Source organism: Pongo abelii, chromosome 9 (genome assembly GCF_028885655.2).
Source record: "Pongo abelii isolate AG06213 chromosome 9, NHGRI_mPonAbe1-v2.0_pri, whole genome shotgun sequence".
Lineage (NCBI taxonomy): Eukaryota > Metazoa > Chordata > Mammalia > Primates > Hominidae > Pongo > Pongo abelii.
This window is the reverse complement of record NC_071994.2, coordinates 49950357-49968189: the sequence shown is the minus strand read 5'-3', so window position 1 is coordinate 49968189 and position 17833 is coordinate 49950357.

Sequence of the window (17833 nt, the reverse complement as noted above, 5' to 3'; positions counted from 1 at the left end):
CGCATTCCATTCCACATTTCATTCCATTCCACATTTCATTCCATTCCATTCCACAATCCATTCAACATTGCTTTCCACTGCATTCCACATTCCATTCAAGATTCTATACCATATTCCATTCCACATTCCATTCCATTCCATTCCACGTTCCATTACACTCCCCATTCCACAATCAATTCCACATTCCATTCCACTTTCCATTCCATTACATCCCACCTTCCATTCCACTTTCCATTCCATTCCATTCCACGTTCCATTCCACTTTCCATCGTACATTCCATTCCACGTTCCATTCCACATTCCATTCAGCGTTCATTTCCACCTTCCATTCCTCGTTCCATTCCATTGCATTCCACTTTCCATTCCACATTTCATTACATTTCTTTCCACATTCCATTCCACGTTTCGTTCCACACTCCATTACATTACATTCCACATTGCATTCCATTGAACAATCCATTCCACATTCCCTTCCATTCCGTTCCACTTTCCATTCCACATTGCATTCCATTCCATTCCACATTCCATTCCACATTCCTTTCCATTCCATTGCACATTTCATCACCCTTTCCATTCCACGTTCCCTTCCATTCCTTTGCACATTCCATTCCACATTCCATTCCATTCCCTTCCATTCCACTCCACGTTCCATTCCACATTCCATTCCATTCCATTCCATTGCACGTTCCATTCCACATTCCATTCCATTCCATTCCACATTACATTCCACATTCCATTGCAAGTTGCATTCCACATTCCATTCCATTCCACATTCCATACCGCATTCCATTTTATGTTCCGTTCCACATTCCATTCTACGTTCCGTTCCGTTACATTCCAAGATCCCTTCAACATGCCATTACACATTCCATTCCACATTCCATTCCATTCTATTCGACACTCCATTCCACATTCCATTACATTCTTCATTCCATTCCAGTTTCCATTCCACATTCCATTCCACATTCCTTTTCACATTCCTTTCCATTGCATTCCAAATTTCTTTCCATTCCTTTCCACATTCCATTCCATATACCATTCCATTACTTTCCACATTCCATTCCACATTCCATTCCAATTTCCATTTCATTCCAATCCACGTTCCATTCCACCATCCCTTCCATATTCCATCACACTTCATTCCAGAAGCCATTCTACATTCCATTGTATTCCATTTCACTTTGCATTCAACATTCCATTCCACATTCCATTCTGCTCCATTCCACATTCCATTCCACACTCCATTCCACATTCCATTCCACACTCCCTTCCACATTCCATTCCACATTCCATTCCACATTCCATTCCATTCCATTCGACAATCCATTCCACATTCCATTACTTTCTACTTTCCATTTCACATTCCATTCCACATTCCATTCCACATTCCTTTTCACATTCCATTACATTGCATTACACATTCCATTCCATTCCATTCCACATTACATTCCGTATTCCATTCCATTCCTTTCCCCATTGCTTTCCACATTCCATTCCACTTTCCATTCCATTCTAATCCATGATCCATTCCACGTTACCTTTCATGTTCCATCACAATTCATTCCACGTTCCGTTCCACATTCCATTCCATTCCTTCACTTTGCATTCAACATTCCGTTCCACATTCCATTCCGTTCCATTACACATTCCATACCACACTCCATTCCACATTACATTCCACATTCCATTCCATTGCATTACACTTTCCATTCCACATTCCATTCCACATTCCATTCCATTTCATTCTACATTGCATTCCACACTCCATTACGCATTCCATTCCACATTCCATTCCCTTCCATTCCACATTCTATTCCACTTTCCATTCCACAATGCATTCCACATTCCATTCCATTCCTTTCCACATTCCATACCACATTCCATTCTATTCCATTCCACATTCCATTCCATTCCATTCCACATTCCATTCCTCATTTCATTTAACATTCCATTCCACATTTCATTTCACATTCCATTCCATTGTATTCCGCATTCCAATCCATTCCATTCCACCTTCCGTTCCACCTTCCATTCAATTGCTTTCCACTTTCCATTCCACGTTCCATTCCACATACCATTGTGTTCCATTCCACATTCCATTGTACATTACATTACATTCCAATCCACGTTCCATTCCACATTCCATTCCATTTCACCTTCCATTCCACATTCCATTCCACATTCCATTCCATCACATTCCACATTCAATTCCAAATGCCATTCCATTCCATTTCACCTTCCATTCCACATTCCATTCCATCACATTCCACATTCAATTCCAAATGCCATTCCATTCCTCTTTCCTTTCCACAATCAATTAAATGTTCCATTCCACGTTCCATTCCATTCCATACCACATTCCATTCCACGTTCCATTCCATTCCATTCTACATTCCATTCCATGTTCCATTCCACATTACTTTCCACCTTCATTTCCTCGTTCCATTCCACGTTCCAATCCATTTCATTCCACATTCCATTCCACGTACTTTTCCTCGTTCCATTCGATGTTCCATTCCATTCCATTCCACGTTCCATTCCACTTTCCATTTCATTCCATTCCACATTCCTTTCCATATTGCATTCCACACTCCATTCCAATCAATTCCACATTTCTTTCCACATTCCATTCCATTCCTTTACACATTCCATTCCACTTTCCATTCCATTCCATTCCACATTCCATTCCATTCCATTCCACATTCTGTTCCACATTCCATTCCATTGCTTTCGACATTCCAATCCAGCTTCCATTCCACTTTCCATTCCACGTTCTATTCCATGTTCCATTCCAAGTTCCATTGCATTCCATTGCACATTCCATTCCACATTTCATCCCATTGCAGGCCACAATCCGTTCCACATTCCATTCCGTTCCATTTAGACATTCCATTCCTTTCCATTCCACATTCCTTTCCACAATCCATTCCATTTCACACTCCATTCCACATTCCACTCCACTCCACATTACATTCCACATTCCATTCCACATTCCATTCAATTACATTCCACATTATATTCCACATTCCATTCCATTCCATTACACGTTCCATTCGACGTTCCATTCCACATTCCATTCCACCTTCCATTCCGCATTCCATTCCATTCCACATTCCATTTCACATTCTATACCATTTCATTCCATTCCATTGCGGATTCCATTCTCTTCCACTCCACATTCTATTACATATTAATTTACATTTCATTCCACATTCCATTCCATTCCATTCCACATTCCATTCCCTTCCACTCCACATTAGATTGCTGTACATTCCACATTCCATTTGACATTCCATTCCAGTTTCCTTTCCACATTCCATTACACATTCCTTTCCTCGTTCCACTCCGTTCCATTCCACATTTCATTCCATGATCCATTCCATTCAATTCCACTTTCCATTCCAAATTCCATTCCACTCCATTCCACGTTCCATTCCACATCCCATTCCACATTCCATTCCACATTCCATACCATTCCATTCCATATTCCACTGCATTGCTTTCCACATTCCAATCCTCATTCCATTCCATTCCATTCCACATTTCATTAAACATTCCATTCCATTCCACATTCCATTCCACATTCCATTCCATTCCATTTCACATTCCTTTCCAAATTCTATTCCACAGTCCATTCCATTCCATTCCACGTTCCATTCCAAATTCCATTCCACCATCTATTCCACATTCCATTCCATTCTATTCCTTTGCATATCACTACACATTCCATTCCACGTTCCATTCCACGTTCCATTCCACATTTAATTCCACGATCCATTCCACAATCCATTACACATTGCTTTCAATGTAACATTCCACATTCCATTCCACGTACCATTCCACATTCCATTCCATGTTCCATTCCGTTCAATTACACGTTCCATTCCACATTCCATTCTACTCCATTCCACGTTCCATTCCACATCCCATTCCACATTCCATTCCACATTCCATTCCATTCCACATTCCGTTCCACATTCCATTCCATTCCATTGCACATTCCTTTCCACATTCCATTCCTTTTCATTCCACATAACATTCCACATTCCATTCCATTCCATTCCAGATATCATTCCACATTCCATTTCATTCCATTCCACATTCAATTCCACATTCCTTTCCAGTCCATTCCACCTTCCACTCCACATTCCATTCCATTTCATGTCACATTCCAATCCACATTCCATTCCACGTTGCATTCCACATTCCCTTTCACTTTCCATTCGACGTCCCATACCACATTCCATTCCACATTCAATTCCATTCTATTCCATATTCCATAATACATTCCATTCCATTCCATTCCACGCTACATTGCATTCCGTTCCGCATTCCATTCCACATTGCATTCCACGTTCCACTCCATTCCATTAAAACGTTCCATTCTACTTTCCATTAGACGTTCCCTTCCATTCCGTTTCAATTTCCATTCTACGTTCCATTAGAGGTTCCTTTCGGCATTCCATTCCACGTTCCATTCCATTCCATTCCACATTAGATTCCATATTCCATTCCATTTCATTCCACGTTCCATTCCACGTTCCATTCCACGTTCCATTCCATTCCTTTGCACGTGCCATTCCATTCCTTTTCACGTTCCATTTCCATCCATTTCACGTTCCATTCCAGATTCAATTTCACATTCCTTTCCACCTTCCATTCCATTTCATTCCATTTCACATTCCATTTCAACACATTCCGCTTTCCATTCCATTCAATTTCACATTCCATTTCATTCCATTCCACATTCCATTGCATACCATTCTGCATTCCATTGCATTCCAGTCCATTCCATATTCGAATCCATTCCATTCCAGATTCCGTTCCCTTCCATTCCACATTCTTTTCCACATTCCGTTCCACATTCCTTTGCATTCCATTCCACATTCCATTCCACATTCCATTGACTTCCATTCCTCATTCCATTGTATTCCTTTCCACATTCTATTCCACGTTCCATTCAACGTTCCATTCCACGTTCCATTCCATTCGTTCCATTCAATTCCATTCTGGATTCCTTTCCATTCCCTTCCACTTTATATTCACGTTTCATTCCATTCCATTCCACATTCCATTTCAATCAATTCCACTTTGCATTCCATTCAATTCCACATTCTATTCCATTCCATTCCATTCCATTCCACCTTCCATTGAATACCATTCTGCGTTCCATTGCATTCCACTACATTCCATATTCGATTCCATGCCATTCCAGATTCCATTCCATTCCATTCCACATTCTTTTCCACATTTCGTTCCACATTCCTTTGCCTTCCATTCCACATTCCATTGCCTTCCATTCCTCATTCCATTCCATTCCTTTCCACCTTCTATTCCACGTTCCATTCAACGTTCCATTCCACGTTCCATTCCATTCATTCCATTCAATTCCATTCTGGATTCCTTTCCATTCCATTCCACTTTATATTCACATTTCATTCCATTCCATACCACATTCCATTTCAATCCATTCCACTTTGCATTCCATTCAATTCCACATTCCATTCCATTCCATTCCATTCCACATTCCATTGCATACCATTCTGCATTCCATTGCAGTCCACTCCATTCCACATTCGATTCCATGCCATTCCAGATTCCATTCCATTCCATTCTGCATTCTATTCCACATTGCATTCCACATTCCATTCCATTCCATTCCACATTCCATTGTCTTCCATTCTTCATTCCATTCCATTCCTTTCCACTTTCTATTCCACGTTGCATTCAACGTACCATTGCATTTCATTCCATTCAATTCCATTCAGGATTCCTTTCCATTCCATTAAACATTATTCGCATTCAATTCCATTCCATTCCATTCCACATTCCATTCCATTCCATTCCACACTGCATTCCATTCCACTCCACATTCCATGTCTTTCCATTCCACAAAACATTCCACTTTCCATTACACATTCCATACAACATTACAATCTGCGTTCCATACTACGTTCCACTCCATTACATTCCACGTTCCATTCTGCATTCCATTACACGTTCCATTCCAATTTCCATTCCGTTCCATTCCATTCCATTCAAAGTTGCATTCCACGTTCCAATCCATAACCTTCAACATTCCATTCTAAAATCTTCCACATTCCATTCCAATCAATTCTGTTAATTTCCATTCCACATTCCATTCCACATCCCATTACCTTATATTCCACATTCTTTCCATTCCATTACACATTCCATTCCACGTTCCAATCCTCATTCCATTTCGTGTTCCATTCCATTCCATTCCATTTCATTCCAGATTCCATTCCATTCCATTCCAAATTATATTCCACATTCCATCCCTTTGCATTCCACATTCTATTCCACATTCCATTCCATTAAATTCCACATTCCACTCTATTCCGTTACACATTCCATTACTTTACATTCCAGATTCCATTCCATATCCCATTCCACCTTCCATTCCAGATTCCATTCCATTCCATTCCACGTTCCATTACACGTTCCATTCCACGTTCCATTCCACCTTCCTTTCCATTACATTCCACGTTCCATTCCAAATTCCATTCCACATTCCATTCCATTCCATTCCACATTCCATTCCACATTCCATTAAATTCCGTCTCACATTCCATTCCACGATCCATTCCATTCCATTACACATTCCATTTCACATTCCATTCCACATATCGTTCCATTCCATTCCATTCCACATTCCATTCCATTCCATTCCACATTCCATTCCATTCCATTCCACATTCCATTCCACATTCCATTCCACTTTCCATTCTGCATTCCATTCCACATTCCGTTCCATTCCATTCCATTCCATTTCACATTCCATTCCACTCCACGTTCAGTTCCATTGCACATTCCATTCCATTCAACTTTCCATTCCATTCCATTGCAATTTTCCATTTGTTTCCATTTTATTGCATTCCACATTGCATTCCATTCCATTCCCATACCATTCACTTAAATTCCATTCTATTCCACATTCCATTCCATTCCATTCCGCATTCCATTCCATTCCATTCCATTCCACATTCCATTCCAAATTCCATTCATCTTTCCATTCCCTATTCCATTCCACATTCCTTTCCATTCCATTCTGTTCCATTCCATGCCACATTCCATTTCTATTCCATTTCATTCCATTCCACATTCCATTCCATTCCGTACCACCGTCCTTTCCACATTCCTTTCCATTCCATTCCACGGTCCATTCCACATTCCATTCCACAATCCATTCCAATTCCATTCTACTCCATTCCACCTTCCATTCCACATTCCATTACATTCCAATCCACATTCCGTTCCTCAGTCCATACAAATTCCATTACATTCTATTCCACATTCCACTCCACATTCCATTCCTTTCTATTCCACATTCCATTCCACATTGCATTTCATTCCATTCCACATTGCATTCCACATACCATTTTTTCCATTCCACATTTCGTTAAACATTCCTTTCCATTCAATTTCACTTTGCTTTCCATCCATTCGAAATTACATTCCATTCAATTCCATTCCACATTCCATTCAATTCCATTCCACTTTCCATTCCATTCCTTTCCAAATTCCATTCCATTCCATTCCATTCCACATTCCATTCCATTCCACTTTCCATTCCATTCCATTCCATTCTGTTTTAATTACATTGCATTCCACTACATTCCACATTCCTTTCCATTCCTCATTCCAATCCATTCCATTCCATTCCCTTTCCATTCCATTCCCTTCCACAATCCTTTCCATTCCACATTCCATGCCATTCAATTCCACATTCCATTCAATTCCATTACATTCCTCTTTTCATTCCATTCCACATTTCTTTCCATTCCACATTTTATTCCACATTCCATTCCACTCCACGTTCAGTCCCATTGCACATTCCATTCCATTCAACTTTCCATTCCATTCCATTGCAATTTTCCATTTGTTTCCATTTTATTGCATTCCACATTGCATTCCATTCCATTCCCATACCATTCACTTAAATTCCATTCTATTCCACATTCCATTCCATTCCATTCCGCATTCCATTCCATTCCATTCCATTCCACATTCCATTCCAAATTCCATTCATCTTTCCATTCCCTATTCCATTCCACATTCCTTTCCATTCCATTCTATTCCATTCCATGCCACATTCCATTCCTATTCCATTTCATTCCATTCCATTCCATTCTATTCCACATTCCTTTCCATTACGTTGCATTCCCCTTTCCAATACATTCCATTCCATTCCACTTTCCATTCCACGTTCCATTCCATGTTCCAATCGACATTCCACTCCACCTTCCAATCCACTACTTTCCAGGATCAATTCCGCATTCCATTGAACATTCCATTCTATTACTTTCCACATTTCTTTCCACATTCCATTCCAATCCATTCCACTTTCCATTCCATTCCTTTCCACATTCCATTACAAATTCCTTTCCATTCCATTCCACATTGCATTTCACGTTCTATTCCATTTCATACCATTCCACTTTCCATTCCATTACATTTCACATTCCATTCCACACTCTATTCCGCATTCCATTCCATTCCATTCCACTTTCCTTTCCATTCCATTCCACATTCATTTCCACATTACATGGCACTTTCTATTACTTTCCATTCCATTCGAAATTCCATTTCATTCCATTCCACATTCCATTCCATTTCACATTCCATTCTACATTGCATTCCATTCCATTCCACATTCCATTCCACATTCCATTCCATTACATTCCACAGTCCATTTCACATTCCATTGCATTCCATTCCACCTTCCATTCCACTTTCCATTCCATTGCATTTCACATTCCATTCCACATTCCAATCCATTTCATTCCACATTCCATTCTTTTCCATTGCATATCATTCCCTTCCATTCAGTTCCACCTTCCATTCCATTCCTTTTCCATTCCATTCCATATAGTATCCCATTTCATATTGATTTCCATTCCTTTCCATTCCACATTGCATTCCATTCCATTCCATATCCCATTGCACACTCCATTCCACATTCCATTCCACAATCCCTTCCGTTCCATTAAACATTCCATTACATTCCATTATACTTTCCATTCCATTCCACTTTCCATTCCATTCCACCCCACATTCCATTCCACATTCCATTGCATAGCATTCAACATTTCATTCCACTTTCCATTGCAATAAATTCCAGATTGCATTCCATTCCATTGCACATTCCATTCCACATTCCATTCCATTGCATTCCATTCCATATTCCATTCCACAGTCCATTCCATTTCATTCCACATTCCATTCCTTTGCATTCAATTCCACATTCCATTCCTTTCCATTCCACATTCCATTCCATAATCCATTCCACATTCCATTCCATTCCATTCAATTCCACATTCCATTCCATTCCATTCCACATTGCATTCCACATTCCATTCCACATTCCATTCTATTCCATTCCACATTCCATTCCACATTCCATTTCACCTTCTATTAAATTTCATTCCACATTCCATTCCACGTTCCATTCCATTACATTCCGCATTCTGTTGCATTCCATTCCACATCCCTTTCCACATTCTGTTCCACATTCCATTCCACATTCTATTCCACATTCCATTCCAAGTACCATTCCATTAAATTCTGCATCCCTTTGCATTCCATTCCGGTCAATTCCGCATTACATTCATTTCCATTACATGCCTCTTACCATTCCATTCCACATTCCTTTCCATTGCACATTACATTCCATATTACATTCTACCTTCCATTCCACGTCCCATTCCATTTTCCATTCCTTTTCATCCCACATTCCATTCCATTCTATTCCACATTCCTTTCCATTCCAGTGCATTCCACTTTCAATTACATTCCATTACCTTCCACTTTTCATTCCGTGTTCCATTCCTTGTTCCAATCGACATTCCAACACACCTTCCAATCCATTCCATTCCAGGTTGAATTGCGCATTCCATTCCATTCCAATCCACGTTCCATTCCAATCCATTCCACATTCCATTCCACATTCCTTTCCATTACATTCCACATTCCATTCCACATTCCATTCCATTCCGTTCCACATTCTATTCTGTTCCTTTCCATTCCACACTCCATTCCATTCCATTTCACATTCCGTTCCACATTCCATTCCACATTCCATTCCATTCCGTTCCACATTCCATTCCATTCCATTCCACATTCGATTCCACATTACATTCCACGTTCTATTACTTTCCATTCCATTCCAAATTCCATTCCTAATTCCATTCCATTCCATTCCACTTTCCATTCCACATTCCATTGCATTTCACATTGCATTCCACATTCCATTCCATTCCATTCCTCATTCCATTCCAAATTCCATTCCATTTCATTCCACATTCCATTTCAAATTCCAATTCATTCCATTCCACATTCAATTCCATTCCATTCCACATTCCATTCCATATTCCATTCCATTTCATTACACATTCCATTCTATTCCATTGCATATCATTCCATTCCATTACATTCCACATAGAATTCCATTCCATTCCATTCCACATTCCATTACACATTGGATTTTGTTCCATCCCAGATTCCGTTGTACATTGCATTCCACATTCCATTCCACAGTCCCTTCTGTTGCATTACACATTCCTTTCCATTCCATTCCACTTTCCATTCCACATTCCTTTCCATACCTCCTTCTACTCCATTCCAGTCCACATTCTATTCCACATTCCATTCCATACCATTGCACATTCCATTCCACTTTCGATTACATTCCTTTCCAGACTGCATTCCATTCCATTTCACATTCCATTCCACATTCCATTCCATTGCATTCCATTCCACATTACAGTCCACATTACATTCCATTCCATTCCACTCCACTTTCCATTACATTCCATTCCACATTCCATTCCACATTCCATTCCCCCTTCTATTCCGTTCCATTCCACATTCCATTCCAAGTTCCATTCCATTCCATTCCACATTCTGTTGCATTCCATTCCACATTCCATTCCACTCAATTCCACATTCCATTCCATTCCATTCCATTCCATTTCATTCCACATTCTATTTCATTCCAATCCACATTCAATTCCATTCCATTCCACATTTCATTCAATTCCATTTCACATTCCCTTCCATTCTATTCCACATTCCAGTACATTCCATTTCACATTCCATTCCATTCGATTCCATTATAGTTTGCATACCTTTCCATTCCATTCCATATTCCATACATTCCATTACACATTCCATTACATTCCTTCCACATTCCATTCCATAGCATTCCACATATCATTCCATCTTCCATTCTTCATTCCATTCCATGTTCCATTCCACGTTCAATTCTACGTTCCATTTCACGTTCTATTGCATTCCATTCCAAATTCCATTCCACATTCCATTCCATTCCATTGCAAATTCCATACCAGTAAATTCCTTTGCATTCCATATTCCATTCCATTCCATTAAACAATCCATTCCACATTCCGTTGCATTCCATTCCACATTCCACTCTGCATTCCATTCAATTCTATTCCACATTTAATTACATTCCATTCCACATGCCATAACCTTCCATTCTACATTCCATTCCACATTATATTCCACGTTCCATTCCACATTCCATATCACATTCCATTCCACATTCCATTCCATATCTTTCAGTTCCATTCCACATCTTTCAGTTCCATTCCACATTCCATAGCATTCCATTCCAATTTCCATTCCATTCCAGTCCACATTCCATTCCACATCCCATTGAATTCCAGACTACATTCCATTCCAGCTTCCGTTCCATTCCATTCCACATTCCATTACATTCCAACCCACATTCCATTCCACATTCCATTCCATTCTATTGTCCATTCTATTACACGTTCCATTCTACATTCCTATCCATTGCATTGCACATTCCATTCGACATTCCATTCCATTCCATTACACGTTCCATTCCATGTTCCATTCTACCTTGCATTCCACATTCCATTCCACGTTCCATTCCACGTTCCATTTAACATTCCATTCCATATTCCTTTCCACAATCCAATCCATCCCTTTTCACATTACATTACATTCCATTCCACATTCCATTCCACATTCCATTCCATTCCATACCAAATTAAATTCCACATTCCATTCCATTCCATTCCACATTCCATTTCACATTGTATTCCCCATTCCATTCCACCTTCCGTTCCATTCCATTCCATGTTCCATTCCACCTTCTGTTCCATTCCATTCCATGTTCCCTTTCACATTCCATTCCACATTCCATTCTACAGTCCTTTCCATTCGATTCAACATTTCATTCCACATTCCATTTCATATTCCATTCCAAATTCCCATGCATTCCATTCCTCTTTTCATTTCATTCCACGTTCCCTTCCACTTTCTATTCCACGTTCCACTCCACTTTCCTTTCCATTCCATTCCACGTTCAATTCCACATTCCACTCCATTCCATTACACTTTCCATTCCACATTCCATTCCACGTTCCATTCCACATTCCTATGCATTCCATTCCACATTCCATTTCATTCCACTCCACATTCCATTCCACGTTCCATTCCATTTCTATCCACATTCCATTCCACATTTCAATCAACATTCCATTCCACATTCCATTCCATTACATCCCACATTCCATTACATTCTTCATTCCATTCCACATTCCATTGCATTCCATTCCACATTCCATTCCATTCCACTCCACATTACATTCCACATTCCATTCCATTCCACTCCACATTCCATTGCACATTCCATTCCGCATTCCATTCCATTCCATTCCACGTTCCATTCCATGGCACATTCCATTCTACGTTCCCTTCCTTTCCATTCCATTTTCCCTTCCACTTTCCGCTCCACATTCCATTCCACATTCCTGTCCACATTTCATTACGTTCCCTTACACATTCCATTCCTCCTTTCATTTCACTATCCATTCCACTTTCCATTCCACATTCCAACGATATTCCATTCCATTCCATTCCTCATTCTGTTCCGTTCAATTCCACATTCCATTCCACATACGTTTCCACATTCCATTCCATTCCATTCCATTTCATTTCACTATCCATTCCACATTCCATTCCACATTCCAACGATATTCCATTCCATTCCATTCCTCATTGCAGTCCACATTCCATTCAATTCCATTCCATATTTCATTTCATTCCAATCCACTTTCAATTTCACATTCCATTCCACAATCCATTTCACATTCAATTCCACATTCCGTTTCACTTTCCATTCCATTCCATTCCATTCCATTACACATTCCATTCCATGGCTATCAACATTCCATTCCATTTCTAGTTCCATTCCGTTTCACATACCATTCCATTCCATTCCATTCCAAGTTTCATTCCATTCCATTCCATATTCCATTCTGGTCAATTTCACTTTACATTCCTTTCAATTTCACATTCCATTCCATTACATTGCATTCCACACTCCATTCCATTAGATGCCACATTCCATTCTATTCCATTCCATTCTATTCCACATTCCTTTCCATTTCATTTTATTCCACATTCAATTCCATTCCATTACACATTCCATTCAATTACTTTCCACATTGCTTTTCACATTCTCTTCCACGTTTAATTCCTTTCCATTGCATATTCTATTCCATTACATAAAACAATATATTCCATTCCATTCCACATTCGTTTCCACATTCCTTTCCACATTCTATTCCATTCCATTTCACATTCCATTGTACATTCCATTCCATTCCATTTCACATTCCATTCCGTTCCATTCCACATTCCTTTCACATTCCTTTCCACATTCCATACCACATTCTGTTCCACATTCCATTCCACAATCCATTCCACATTCCATTCCACATTCCATTCCACATTCCTTTCCGTTCCATTACACATTCCTTTCCACATTCAATTCCACATTCCATTCCATTCCATTGCACATATCATTCCACATTGCATTCCATTCCATTTCACATTCCATTCCATCCCATATTTTTTCCACTTTCCATTCCACATTCCATTCCACATTATATTCCATAATCCATGGCATTCCGTTCACGATTCCATTCCTCATTCCATTTCATTCCATTCCACATTCCATTCCAGTCCTCTTCCCATTCCACACCACATTCCTTTCCATTCCATTCCACATTCCATTCCATTACATTTCGCCTTCTCTTCAATGTTCCATTCCTTTCCACTTCACGTTCCCTTCCATATTCCATTTCGTTCTATTCCACATTCCATTCCACCTTCCCTTCCACATTCCATTCCACATGGCATTCCACATTCCTTTCCGTTCCATTCCTCAATCCATTCCACTGTCCTTTCCATTCCATTCCACATTACATTCCACATTCCATTGCATTCCATTCCATATTCCCTCCACATTCCATTCCACGGTCCATTACATGATCCATTCCACGTTCCAATCCACTTTCCATTCTATTGCATTCCATGTTCCATTCCATTCCAGTCCACGTTCCTTTTTATTCTGTTTCACATTCCATTCCACATTTCATTTCTCATTCCATTCCACATTCCATTTTACTTTCTCTTCCATTCCATTCCATTCCATTCCACATTCCATTCCATTACATTCCTTTCCATATTCCATTCCACATTCCATTCCTTCCCACTCCACATTCCATTACATTCCATTCGACGTTCCATTCCTCATTCCATTCCACTTTCCATTCCACGTTTCAATCCAGTTCCATTCTATTCCATTCCACATTCCTTTCCACATTCCATTCCACATTCCATTCAACATTCCATTTCACATTCCATTCCATTCAACATTCCATTCCTTTCCATTCCACATTCCATTGCACATTCCTTTCTACAGTCTTTTGCACGTTCTATTGCATTTCTTCCTGCATTCCATTGCATTCCATTCCACATTCCATTCCACATTTCATTCCACATTCCATTCCATTCCATTCCACATTCCATTGCACATTCCATTCCACGTTCCATTCCACGTTCCATTGCATTCCACTCTACATTCGATTGCATTCAATTCCACTTTCCATTTCAATCCATTCACTTTTCCATTCCACATTCCATTTCACATTCCATTCCACATTCCATTTCACAATCCTTTCCATTCCATTCCATTCCACTCCACATTCCATTCCATTCCAATCCACATTACTTTCAATTACATTCCACGTTCCATTCCATTTCATATTCCATTCCATTCATTTCCAGATTCCATTTTATTACATTTCACATTCCATTCGATTACATTCCAAATTCCATTCCGTATTATATTCCATTCCATTCTATTCCACTTTCCATTCCATTCCTTTCCACATTCTATTCCATTCCATTCCACATTTCATTCGGCGTTCCTTTCCATCCCATTTCACATTCCTTTCCAAACTCCATTCCACATTCCATTCCACAATCCATTCCGTTCCATTCCACATTAATTTCCACATTGTGTTCCACATTCCATTCCATTCGATTCCGCATTCCATTCAACATTCCACTCCATTCCATTTCACATTCCATTCCACAGTCCATTCCATTCCATTGCGCATTCCATTCCACATTCCATTCCATTCCCTTCCACTTTCCATTCCATTCCATTCCACAATCCATTGCACATTTCATTCCACATTACTTTACACATTCCATTCCACATTAAATTCCACATTCCATTTCACATTCCATTCTACATTCCATTACGCATTCCATTCCGCTTTCCATTCCGATCCATTCCACAATCCATTCCACATTCCATTCAATTCCACTCCATATTCCATTCCTTTCCATTCCACGTTCCATTCCATTCCATTCCACATTCCACTCCGTTCCATTCCACATGGCATTCCATTCCATTCCAGATTCAATTCCACATTCCATTCCATTCCATTCGATTCCAAATCCAATTCCACATTGCATTTCACTGCTTTCCACATTCCATTCCACATTCAATTCCATTTCATACCACATTCCATTCCACATTCCCTTCCACGTTCCATTGCACGTTCCATTACACGTTCCATTCCACATTAAATTCTACATTCCATTCCATTCCATTTCACATTCCTTTCCTTTCCATTACACATTCCATTCCACATTCTACTCCACTTTTCATTCCCTTCCATTCTGCCTTCCATTGCATTCCATTCCACGTTCCATTGTATGTTCCAAACCATACCATTCCACAATCCATTCCACAGTACATTCCATTATATTCCACATTACATTCCACGTTCCATTCCACATTCCATTCCACGTTACATTCCACTTTCCATTCCGTTCAATTCCACAATCCACTCCATTACATTCCAGTTTACATTCCACAATACATTCCAGCTTACATTCCACATTCCATTCCATTCCTTTCCACAATCCATTCCACATTCCATTCCACATTCCATTCCAATCCATTCCATTCCATTCTACATTGCATTCCACATTCCATTACACATTTCATTCCATTCCATTCCACATTCCATATCTTATTGCATTTCACATTCCATTCCTCATTCCATTCCATTTCATTCCACTTTCCATTCCATTCCATTCCACATTCCAGTCCACACTGCATTCCATTCCATTCCATATTCCATTTCCCATTCCATTCCACGTTTCTTTCCACATTGGATTTCACATTCCATTCCACATTCCATTCCATTCCATTCCACATTCCATTCCATTCCATTCCATTCCATTCCACATTCCATTCCATACTATTCCACATTCCATTCCACTCTATTCCACATTCCATTCCACTCTATTTCACGTTCATTTCCAAGTTCCATTCCACGTTCCATTCCACGTTCCATTCCATTACATTCCATGTTCCGTTCGACATTCCATTCCACATTCCATTCCATTCCATTCCACATTCCATTCCATATTCCATACCATTCTATTCCACATTCCATTCCACGTTACATTCAGCTTTCCATTTCATTCCATTCCACATTTCATTCCACATTCCATTTCAAATTCCCTGCCACATTCCATTTCAGATTCCATTCCATTCCTTTCCATTCCACATTGCATTCCACATTCCATTCCATATTACTCTCCATTCCATTCCACATTACTTTCCATTCCATTCCATTCCATTTCACTTACCCTTCCACATTCCATTCCATTCCATACAACATTCCATTCCACATTCCATTCCATTCCATTCGAAATTCCATTCCACATTCCATTCCACGTTCCATTCCACGTTTCATTCCACGATCCATTGCATTCCATTCCACGTTCCATTCCATTGCATTCCAGTTTACATTTCATGCCCTTCCACTTTCCATTCCATATTCCATTTCTCATTCCAGTCCAATCCACATTCCATTACATTCCAATCCACATTCCATTCCATTCCATTCCACTTTCCATTGCATTCCACATTCCATTCCATTTCATTCTATTCCACTTTCCACTGTATTCCATTCCACATTCCATTCCATTCAATTCCACTTTCCATTCCATTCCATTCCACATTTCATTCCACATTCCATTTCATTCCACATTCATTTCCTTCCATTCCACATTCCACTCCACATTCCGTTCCACATTCCATTCCATTGCATTCCACATTCCGTTCCAAATTCCATTCCACAAGGCATTCCATTCTGTTCCACATTCCACTCCATTCCATTCCACTTTTCTTTCCATTCCTATCCACATTCCATTCTACGTTCCATTCCATTCCATACCACATTCCATTCCACTTTCCATTCCACGTTCCATTGCACGTTCCATTCCACGTTCCATTCCACATTCCATCCTACATTCCATTCCATTCCATTCCACATTCAATTCCTTTCCATTCCACATTCCATTCCTCTTTGAAATCCATGTTCCATTCCACATTCCATTCCACGTTTCATTCCATTCCATGCCGCCTTCCATTGCATTCCAT